Source organism: Helianthus annuus, chromosome 12 (genome assembly GCF_002127325.2).
Source record: "Helianthus annuus cultivar XRQ/B chromosome 12, HanXRQr2.0-SUNRISE, whole genome shotgun sequence".
NCBI lineage: Eukaryota > Viridiplantae > Streptophyta > Magnoliopsida > Asterales > Asteraceae > Helianthus > Helianthus annuus.
In genome coordinates, this window is record NC_035444.2 from 78547091 (window position 1) to 78558764 (window position 11674).

At 38.8% G+C, this 11674-nt stretch overlaps 1 non-coding gene across 1 annotated transcript; it reads left to right on the forward strand.

The window, feature by feature from the left end:
* Positions 1 to 11260: 11260 nt before the first annotated feature.
* On the forward strand, positions 11261 to 11367 carry LOC118485151. The gene has a single exon (XR_004875456.1). It is a non-coding gene; the product is annotated as a small nucleolar RNA R71 (small nucleolar RNA).
* Positions 11368 to 11674: the final 307 nt, after the last annotated feature.

Below are 11674 nucleotides of genomic sequence, written 5' to 3' on the forward strand. Positions count from 1 at the left end.
TGTATCAAATTTTGTTATGTTATCATGTTGTTTCGTTAAACTTGTTGTATTTGAATTTCTTGTAATGTTGACTATTTGAAGTTATGAAATGAAATGAAATTTGGATTTTCTAAATATTGTCACAAATAGCGTTATGATGTCTCTAGCAATCTTCACACTTCGTCTCATCCCGATGTTTCCGCCATTGGTTGGGGTGTGACAGTTATAATTGCAGAGAAAGAGGTCATTTTCAATCTGAATGTCCTAAGCTAGCTAAACCTGTAGTTAACCAAGCCAAACCAGCTGAAGGAACAACCAAGAAAAATGCTCGTGCATTCCAGCTAACCACTCAAGAGGCCGAACTCATTCCAGATGTGATAGCCGGTACGTTCTTAGTACATGACGTATTTGCAAAAGTATTATTTGACTCTGGTGCGAACCAAAGTTTTATAAATACTTTATTTTGCCAAGATCTTAAGTTACCATTAACCACTCTTAGGCAAAACTTCACAGTAGAAACCGCAGAAGGAAATTCTGTAAAAATAGATAAAATCTGGCAAGAAGGAAAAATAGAATTATTAGGCCATAAGTTTTCTGCAAATTTGTTACCAATGAATTTAGCAGGATTCGATGTAGTATTAGGAATGGATTGGTTAATAGCCAACCATGCACGAATCCTATGTGACAAAAATGCAGTAGAAATTCAAACACCTACAGGAGAAGTAATTTTAATTACTGGAGATAAACCTCGAAAGCCACTGAAATTTATCTCAGTAATGAAATTGGCTAGTTATTCAAGAAAACAGGAAATGGTGTATATGATTTCAGTAATCATTAACACTAAGGATAAGGAACTTCAGGACATCCCGGTAGTGTCAGAATACCCAGACGTTTTTCCAGAAGAATTACCTGGATTACCACCTGATAGGGAAGTAGAGTTTAGAATTCATTTAATTCCAGGTACTGCACCCATAGCTAAAGCACCATATAGATTAGCACCTACCGAAATGCTAGAATTGAAAAAAGCAATTAGATGAATTATTAAGCAAAGGATTCATACAACCTAGTTCATCCCCTTGGGGTGCACCAATACTGTTTGTGAAAAAGAAAGATGGATCGATGAGAATGTGTATCGATTATAGAGAATTGAATAAGGTTACGATTAAGAATCGATACCCACTAACTAGGATTGATGATCTTTTTGATCAATTGCAAGGAGCTAGGTATTTCTCTAAGATAGATTTAAGATCTGGATATCATCAGTTGAAGGTACAAGAAGAAGACATACCTAAAACTGCTTTCAGAACTAGGTATGGTCATTATGAGTTTACAGTCATGCCCTTTGGATTAACGAATGCCCCAGCAGCATTCATGGACATGATGAATCGAATCTGTAAACCATACTTGGATAAATTTGTAATCGTTTTCATCGACGATATACTTATTTACTCCAAAAGCCAAAAAGAACATTGTGAGCATTTACATGTTCTCTTAACTGTGTTAAGAAACGAAAGGCTTTATGCCAAATTCTCGAAATGTGAATTTTGGGTGCAAGAAGTACAATTCTTAGGTCATGTGGTAAATCACGAAGGTATCCATGTAGATCCTGCTAAGATAGACGCAATTACGAAGTGGAAAGTTCCACAAACAGCTATGGAGATAAGAAGTTTTCTAGGCTTAGCTGGATACTATAGACGATTTATCAAAGATTTTTCCAAGATAGCCATACCATTAACTAAGTTAACTTGTAAAGCTGCTAAGTTTGAATGGGGACCTAGACAAGAAGAAGCCTTTAAGATTTTAAAGCATAGGTTGACGAATACACCAATCTTAGCTTTACCCGAAGGAACATAAGACTTTGAAGTATATTGTGATGCTTCAAAATTAGGATACGGATGTGTGTTAATGCAACGCAAGAAGGTAACTGCGTATGCTTCTAGACAATTGAAAAAGCACGAAGAAAATTATACGACTCATGATCTAGAATTAGGAGCCATAATTTTTGCCCTTAAGATATGGAGACATTATCTGTATGGAAGTAAGTTTACTGTCTATACCGATCATAAGAGTTTAAGATATATATTTGGGCAAAAAGAGCTAAACATGAGGCAAAGAAGATGGATGGAGATGCTAAGTGATTGCGACTGTGATATCCAATATCACGAAGGAAAGGCAAATGTAGTTGCAGATGCCTTAAGTCGTAAGTACCATGAGAAACAGAAACGAGTCCGTGCTCTGAGGTTAAATCTACAAGTAGATTTAATGGCACAAATCAAAGAAGTTCAGAAAACAGAAATCCAAGATGATGCTGAAGGAATGAAAGGTTACCTAAAAGAATTAGAACAAGGAAATGATGGAATTTGGAAATTCCATAAGAAACGAATTTGGGTACCTAAGCAAGGAGAGTTAAGAAATAAGATTTTAGAAGAAGCTCATAAATCTAGGTATACTATGCACCCAGGAAACAATAAGATGTACCAAGATTTAAGAAATCATTTCTGGTGGATAGGAATGAAAAAGGATATAGCCGAATACGTATCCAAGTGCTTAACTTGTTCACAAGTTAAGGCTGAACACCAGAAACCTTCAGGACTACTACAACAGTTAGAAATGCCTGTATGGAAATGGGAACTCATAACAATGGATTTTGTTACAAAGTTACCCAAAACCAAAAGAGGTAATGATGCGATTTGGGTAATCGTAGACCGATTAACCAAGTCAGCTCATTTCCTACCAATGAAAGAAACCTTTAGCATGGAAAGGTTAGCACAATTGTACGTGGACGAGGTAGTATCCCTACATGGAGTCCCGCTCTCCATTGTATCGGATAGAGATAGTCGATTTACTTCTCATTTCTGGAAAAGTTTTCAAAAAGCAATGGGAACTCGACTAAATCTAAGTACTGCTTATCATCCACAAACAGACGGACAGAGTGAAAGGACAATACAAACTCTAGAGGACATGCTCCGAGCATGTGTAGTTGACTTTGGTGGTAATTGGGATAGCCATTTGCCATTAATTGAATTCTCCTATAACAATAGTTATCATTCAAGCATCGAAGCTGCACCATTTGAAGCACTATACGGACGTAAGTGCAGAACTCCAGTATGTTGGACAGAAATTGGAGAAAGTCAATTATCAGGTCCTGAAATTGTACAAGAAACTACTGATAAAATAACTCAGATTAAGGAAAGATTGAAAACAACTCGAGATCGTCAAAAGAGCTATGCAGACAATCGTCGTAAGCCTTTAGAATTTCAAGTAGGAGATAAAGTACTTTTAAAAGTTTCTCCTTGGAAAGGAGTAGTACGATTCGGAAAGAAAGGAAAGCTAAGTCCAAGGTACATTGGACCATTCCCAGTGATTCAACGAATCGGACCAGTTGCTTATCGTTTACAACTACCAGAAGAATTGGCTGGAATACATGATGTATTTCATGTATCCAATCTCAAGAAATGTCTATCAGACGAATCCCTGGTAGTACCTCTTCAAGATGTGGAGGTGAACGAAAAATTAAAGTTTATAGAGAAACCACTACAGATCGAAGATAGAAAAGTCAAGTTTCTCAAGCACAAACGACTAGTGCTAGTAAAAGTCAAATGGGAATCCAAGAGAGGACCAGAATACACTTGGGAACTGGAATCGGAAATGAAGCGAAAGTACCCTCATCTATTCCAGTAAATCTCGAGGACGAGATTTTTCTTAAGGTGGGGAGGATGTAACAACTGTCACTAAAATCCATAATTAGGATGGTAATTAGCTATTAAGGAAACCCTAATTAAGAAACCCAAGTAATTCTGCACTAATCCTAAAATTTCCAGAACAATCAGAATCAGGAACAGGGCCCCTAAAACTCAGAGGGGGATAAACCCTAGCCAACGATTATCTTCATAACTAATTGTAAAAATCGAATTTTATAAATCTGTCAACACAGCAAGCCTAGTTACACACGTAGCTACCCTATGAACATAGGTTACCACTCGCGTAGCGCGACGCCTATAGGGGGTACCCCTCGCGCTACGCGACGGTGTCAAATTTTCAGTATAAATAGAGGGGTTTGGGACTTGAATTCAGGTGTTACTGCGACGTTAAAATTCATAATATACGTCGAGTTATAAGCAAAACAGTCCAACACACACACAATTATCGAAACGCTGCCGCAATCAGGGTAATAACTCGATCGCTATTACGATTCAACGTCCGATCGATTATAACTATCCAACGATAGTCCGGGTGCTGCTCAATTGAGCTTGTACTTTGATTATTCGTCGTGATTTCGCCTTGAATATTAGAGTGCTGTTCGAATTCGGACTATGCTCTGTTATTCGTTGTGAACCCCGATTGAATTATCGAGTATTGCACTGATTAATTGTTGTGAAGGTTTAATCTCGTGAATTGACGTAATTGCTGTATTAGTTACTAACCTGTGTGTGTGCATTGTGTTAAATTAGGTTTAATCAAGGCTAATCAGTAGGCTTATATCTATTGCTCGTTAATCTGCAATGTGAGTCATTCTTCTTTTTAACTGTTTTCTCACAGTTTGTGAGTAAGTATTACAATACCTCAAATTATTTTCAAGGTTATAATTACAGGGATTAAGTCTTTGTAATCACCAAATTACAGCTGGTATGTGGGGTATTGTGCACATTACTGTTATTATCACTCTATGTGAGTGAATATTACTCTATGTGAGTTATTATTACTATGTGTGAGTACACCGTCACTATTAGGGCAACGGGACCCAATAGTGATATGACCACAGTCACAGAAATGAATCGAGTGACAAATACCCATTCTTGATAATTGGTTGATAGAAACATTGTAATCGTTCTTAATACTGCAAATTATAACTAACGGGTCGTTTTAGAAAACAGAATGATTCACTCAGTATTTCCCCGCTGACAAAACCTTTTTCAAACATGTTTCAGGTGATCTGTGTGATCCAGGAAAAGTGCAGTAAAGCACTATCAAGCTCAGAGAAGTGGCTCAGTGTAAATAAACCAATAAAACGTGTTTTGAAAAATAAAGATTTCTGTGTGAAATCAACTTATTGTAAATTATGGGATTTATCCCTTAAACTTGGTGTAATATATTAAACGAGCATTTTACGGTGAAAAGATCCTGTTGTAAAAAGACTTCCGCTGCCGCATAAATTAAATACCACGGGAACTGCCTCGCGGGCCCCGACTCCGTCCAGGGTGGGTCGGGGGCCGTGACACAAAATATGTAGGTGAATACGTGCAAAATATGTGTTTACATGAATTATGTGCTCATACGTGCTTATGTGTATACGTGCTTAGGTGATTCTGTGTATACGTGAATATGTGCCTACATGTTCCTGAGCTTTACATGGGTAGTAATAGTAATAGTAATAGTAATAGTAATAGTAATAGTAATAGTAATAGTAATAGTAATAGTAATAGTAATAGTAATAGTAATAGTAATAGTAATAGTAATAGTAATAGTAATAGTAATAGTAATAGTAATAGTAATAGTAATAGTAATAGTAATAGTAATAGTAATAGTAATAGTAATAGTAATAGTAATAGTAATAGTAATATAATAGTAATAGTAATAGTAATAGTAATAGTAATAGTAATAGTAATAGTAATAGTAATAGTAATAGTAATAGTAATAGTAATAGTAATAGTAATAGTAATAGGGTTGTTAAAACGCTAAACTTTTCAATAAAACCCGTTATAAACGAATCTCGTCTAACTCCGTGAAGACATCTGCTACAGAGCTCACACTCGACAATGTCTTCTTTTGGATCCCACACTCACCGAAATGTTCAGAAGAACAAAGCTGACAAACGAATCGCCACTCTCGTGGCCAAGGAAATGGCCAAGGTGATCCCTCAGATCTTCAGTGAAATCAATGCTGCTAGTAGCACTTCTTCTGTTGATTCAAAGAATGAAGCGCCAAAAACTCCCTTCAGCTTCAAGCAGTTCAAAGCCTGTGGTCCAATGAATTCACTAGTGAAGATGGACCTAGTGCAATGTTTCAATAGTTTGATGCGATCAAAGTTACCTTTCGTCAAAGCGGATGTCCCGAGAATCTCCGCATTGTGAACGCCACTTGAGTCTTTCAGTCAAGGGCACTTGATTGGTGGACCGCCGAGCGCAACAGGCGCGGTAATGATGCAACTTATGGTCTCTGATGTGTGTGAGGTGTTATATATTTTTAGATATATTTTAAGCCCTTTTTACACTTTTAGCCAAGTTTTAAATTTATAAAACACGATATTTACTAACACTAAACACACATATGGGCAAGTGCACCCATCGTGGACGTAGTATAGTGTTGGTAAGATACCGAAGTCGTCCAAGGACACAAGAGCTTTTAGTACCGGTTTATCCTCAACGTCTAATCAAATCAAAAAGTTAGAAAAGGTTTTTAAAACTAAGAAAATAAAAGCTAACTAAATGCTGAAAAATAAAATAAAATAAAAACAGATAGACAAGATGAATCACTTGGATCCGACTCGTGTATTAGTATAACCTTTGATTATTTTCGCACTTTTGCACTTGTTTAAGAGATTATCTTAGTTATTGTAGTAGGCCCCTCTTTTGAAGGCGACGTTACCCTCAACCCAGTAGTTTGAGTCAGCAAGGATACAATCCTAAAGGGTTGGATTATTGGAAGATAATGAATTAAGTTATTAATGCAAATTGTGGTAGGCCCCGCTTTTGGCGGTGACGTTACCCTCGGCTAAGTAGTCTGAGTCCGCAGGGATACAGTCCTAAATAGCCGGGTTATAGTATTATTAGTAGTTAACTTATGAGGGGGTCAAAGAGTTTGGATCCCCGCCATCCAATACCTATGGGTATTGAAGGAGATCCTACTAAATTTGACCCAGGTCCCTTGCAGGACCTCTAAACGCTGAACAAGGGCAAGACCCTTACCAAACCGTTCCCTTAACCCCCGACCAGGTAGCCAACATACCTCCATATAGACCGTGGAGATATGAATGGTGAAAATCTTTTATTTTATATAGACAGTAAAATAATGCCAAGACACCACGGACAAACGATAAGGAAAGATCACCTTCAACATAAGCAACTAGTTATTAAAGTCATTAATACAAAACCAAATAAAAAGTGTAAAAGATTAAAAATAAAAAGTATTATACTAAACACTTGTCTTCACCAAGTGATGTAAGAGACTTAGGCAAACATGACCTTGATTGTCAAGAACTCATACGATCAATCTTGGATCCCGAGACGACTCACACACTCTACGATGGACAATAGATGATGGTGGTGGATGATGGTGTTATGGTGGTGGTGGGTGGTGGATGAAGTGTGAGAGAGGTGGTGTGCCAAGGGATGAGTTGAAATGAAACCAAGCACTGCTTTTTGTAGGCTGAACAGAAGGCTGGGCACGGCCCCGTGTCCGTTGGACACGCCCCCGTGCCCGCCTGACACTCTCTCTCTTCATTAATTGTAATTCGTAATTACAATTAATGCGCCTGCTGTACTTTCGCCACGCCCCCGTGCTCGCTGGACACGGCCCCGTGGTGGGCAATGGAAGCTTCTATAGGTTTTGTCTTTTCTGCTGCTTCTTGGGCACGGCCCCGTGCTGGCTGAGCACGGGGCGTGTTCAGTCTTCTGACTTCTCTTCTTTGCTTGGGAGGATGCCGTTGAGGGGTCGGGCAATCCACTTTTGTTCCTTTTCTTGTATTTATGTTAGAATTAGCTGTCTTTTTGTTTCTTTTGTGAATTTGAGCTCATTTCATCCTGAAAATACAAAAGGAAGACAAAAACACTCTTTTTCCAACATTAGTACTTAAAAAGGGTTAGTTTTATGCCTTATTTGATGTAATTTATATGTTGCATTTTACACACATCAAATACCCCCACACTTGAACTTTTGCTTGTCCTCAAGCAAAACTCTTTAAATATGAGGCTTACACTCCCAAATGGAATGGGTAGAAGAGAAGGTTTTTGGCTTGTCATAGAGTGTCGGGAATCCAAGATCTTTTTGGGTTTTATTTTTATTTATTTACAATCCTATTCGTTATGATTTATTTAGAACGTTTCATAAGAGAAATTACTTATTTAGGCTTAGCATGCCTTTTTAAAATTTCATTTATATACAAGTTCACATACCTCACGGGAGAAATCACTCAATACTCGGCCGAAGGTGTATTTTTTTTAGCGAATCACTCGAGAGCGGCATGGAACTTATTCCTACCATAAGCTTGCCAAGCAATCAATCCTCCTCCTTTTTAACTATATACCTTTGTAAATATCAAGAGGACTTTTTGGGTGAAGGGTTAGGCTTGGGCTAAAGGTGGGTGGTTGGGTTAGTAGTTAGAAAAATGGCGAAAAGCGTAAAAAGCGTCAGTTTTCGTAAAACACTTTGTTTTTAGTGACTTTTTATTTTGAAGTATTTCTCCAAACAAGCTTTTGTTTTCATAGCTTTGTTTGTTTTTAACTTCATCATTCAAAATTTTTTTATTTTTTTATTTTTTTTTATCACAAAAAAATGAGCTTACGAAAAACCGAGCTTGTTACTAAAATAAAGAGTGAAAATAAAAAGGGTTTTTGGTGGGTAAAAAGGGTTTTCGGGTAAAGAAATGAAAGGTTTAGGCTCAAAGGGGTTAACTAGGGGGATTTTTGGGTAGGTGGTAAAAAAAAATGAAAAATAATGGTGTAGAAAGAAAAATGGTTGGCCTCCATCATTTACTTACTTGGGTTTAAGTTTGGTAAGGACCGGGAATGAATCGTCGTGGCAAGTTCTAGAGTTGTAAGAACCAAGCGGCTATTTCACACAAGAAACGAAAAATGAGCATTTAGTCTAAAGATGTGAATTTGTATGCTCAATAAAGGCTCAAAACTCACTTTTGTGGGAATGGGTTTTTTATGTGATCGAGCATATATAATCAAATTTTAACTAAGCTTGTTATGCCATTTCATAATTTTCTTATGTTGGTTCTTGTTATCACGACGCTGTCGGTTGTAAAATTTGTAAAAATATAACCTTATTAATCTTAGGATTCCTAACTTAAACTTTAGACAAGTAAAAAAATTGAAATTTTTTTGAAAAAATTTAGGGTGTTTAGCGGTTCCAATAGAGTTTTGTGTAAGGCTTGTTGTTAGGACTTGCAAAATTACAAGGTTTTAGCTTCCCCCCACACTTAAATTACACATTGTCCTCAATGTGTCCCAAAAATAATTTTTTAGGTTGATTGGATGTGTAATGTGGTGTTAAAAAGCAAAGATTTATGTTACTGGCAGTCTGGACACGGCCCCGTGGGGACCGGACACGGCCCCGTGTTCAGGTGTCCGTAACAAAAATTAAAGAAATGAGACAGAAGCCTGGACACGGGGGCGTGTCTGGTGAACACGGCCCGTGTCCAGTTACCTGAACTGGGCATTTTTCTGCAGGGTGTTCAGCACGGGGCCGTGTTGGTTGAGCACGGCCCGTGTTGAGCCTTCTGTAATGGAGAAATTTGTGTCGGGTTGCCTCGTTCTTGTGGATGGGACCATTTTTCTCGTTCCCTTTGTCATCCTTTACCACCATGAGTGTGTTTTATTCCTAAAAATTAAAACTAAAAGATTAAACTAAACTAAGGATAGTTCCGCGGAATGCCTCCGTGGTGCGCCACGTTTATAAGGGTCCTTGGCTAGACCCAATGTGAGGTTATATATTTTCTGAGTGGGATGCTTGGCGTCCCATGTTACACCGTCGGAGAGTAGCATCCAAACTCGAATCAATAACCTTCATGTAATTGACCGGGTCGTCGTCTTCTATTCTCTTCCCAACTCCGAATTTTACTTCATCATCCCCGTACCTCAAGGTGAGTGTTCTGTCATTCATATCTACCACTGCTTGTGCGGTGGCAAGAAATGGTCTCCCTAGTATGAGAGGGACCTCGGTGTCTTCCTCCATATCGAGTATGACAAAGTCGGCTGGATAGACGAATTTGCTTACCTTCACCAAGACATTTTCGATGACACCTTGCGGGAATTTGACGGATCGATCAGCAAGTTGTATGCTCATTTTTGTAGGACTCGTTGTTCCTAGGCCGAGTCTTTTAAACATTGATGAAGGCATGAGGTTAATGCTAGCCCCAAGGTCGGCTAGTGCATTACGAACGGGGGACTCCCCGATTGAGCAGGGAATTGTGAAGCTTCCAGGACCGATTTTCTTTTGGGGAAGTTTATTGAGTACGAGGGCAGAGCACTCTTCGCCTAAGTTAACTAATTGCAAAGTTTCAATTTTCTTTTTATGAGTGAGGAAGTCCCTCATGAATTTAGAGTATTTGGGCATTTGGGTTAGGACATCGATAAAAGGAATATTGACATGCAATTGTTTTAATAGACTTTCGAACTTTGCGAATTGCTCATTGGTCTTTTGACGAATTAACCTATCGGGGTACGGGACTCGAGGAGTCTTGGTAGGCTCTGGTGACGGAGGGGAGTTCTTCTCCTGCAGAGGCGGGGGTATCGTTTCCTCTGTCGGCGGTGGCGCTTCTGCAGGCCCTATGCTGCGGTTTCGTAGCGTGATGAGATGAACTTGTGCCTTTGGGTTTGTTTCGGTATTGCTAGGTAATGCACCTTGTGGTCTCTCGGCAAAATTTTGAGCTAGTTGATTTAATTGTTTTTCTATGTTTTGAATACTAGCTAGTTGATTTCTAAAATTTGATTCTAATTGTAGAAATCTTTCCGAGTTTTTCTTTTCAGTGTCGGAGATGAGGCGAGACATAGTATCTTCAAGCCTTTCTCGTCCACCCTGTTGTTGAGTGAAAATTTGTGACTCATTTCTTGGTTGTTGAAAGTTTGTTCGTTGGGTTTGTTGGTTACTACTATTGCCGGGTTCTCTCCAACCAAGGTTTGGGTGGTTTCGCCATCCTTGGTTGTAAGTGCCCGTTGGAGGACCCGACGACCTAGGTCTATTATCAATGTAGCTTACCGATTCTTGTTGATCGTCCGTTTCTTTCATACAACTCCAATTTTCATGTGGCCCACCACACCCTTCACAAGCCATAACCGAGACTGTTTTTGTCATTTCTAATTTTTTTATTTTTGAAGAAAGGGCCTCGATTTGGGCTTGTAAAGAAGTGCTTTCATCAACCTTATGGGAGCCCGGGGCAATAGATTTATTGCCTCGGGGAGTGTGCCATTGAAAATTGGTTTGAGCAATTTCCTCAATTTGGTTATATATTTCATGTGGGCGGCGATTACCTAAAAGTCCCCCGGAGCTAGAATCAAGTGTCTGCCTTGTGTGTGGCAACAATCCATTATAGAAAGTGGATACTTGTTGCCATATCGCAAGGCCATGATGTGGACACTTGCGTAATAGCTCCTTGAACCTTTCCCAAGTTTCATATAAGGATTCCCCGTCCTCTTGTGAATATGTATTAATTTCAGTCATTAATTTAGCCGTTTTTGCGGGAGAGAAATACTTATATAGAAATTTTTGGGCTAGTTTATCCCAGGTGTTTACCGATCCAGCTGGGAGGGGGTTGAGCCAAGCTTTTGCTCGGTCTTTTAGTGGAAAGGAAACATTCGGAGGCGGATGGCGTCATTTGATGCTCCATTGATCCGAAAGGTATCACATATTTCTAAGAAATTAGTAATATGTAGATGGGGATCCTCGTCCGCAAGCCCATGGAAGGTTGCGGAGTTTTGGAGCATTTGTATCAAATGCGGCCGAAGTTCGAAGTTATTAGCTTCAACATTCGGTG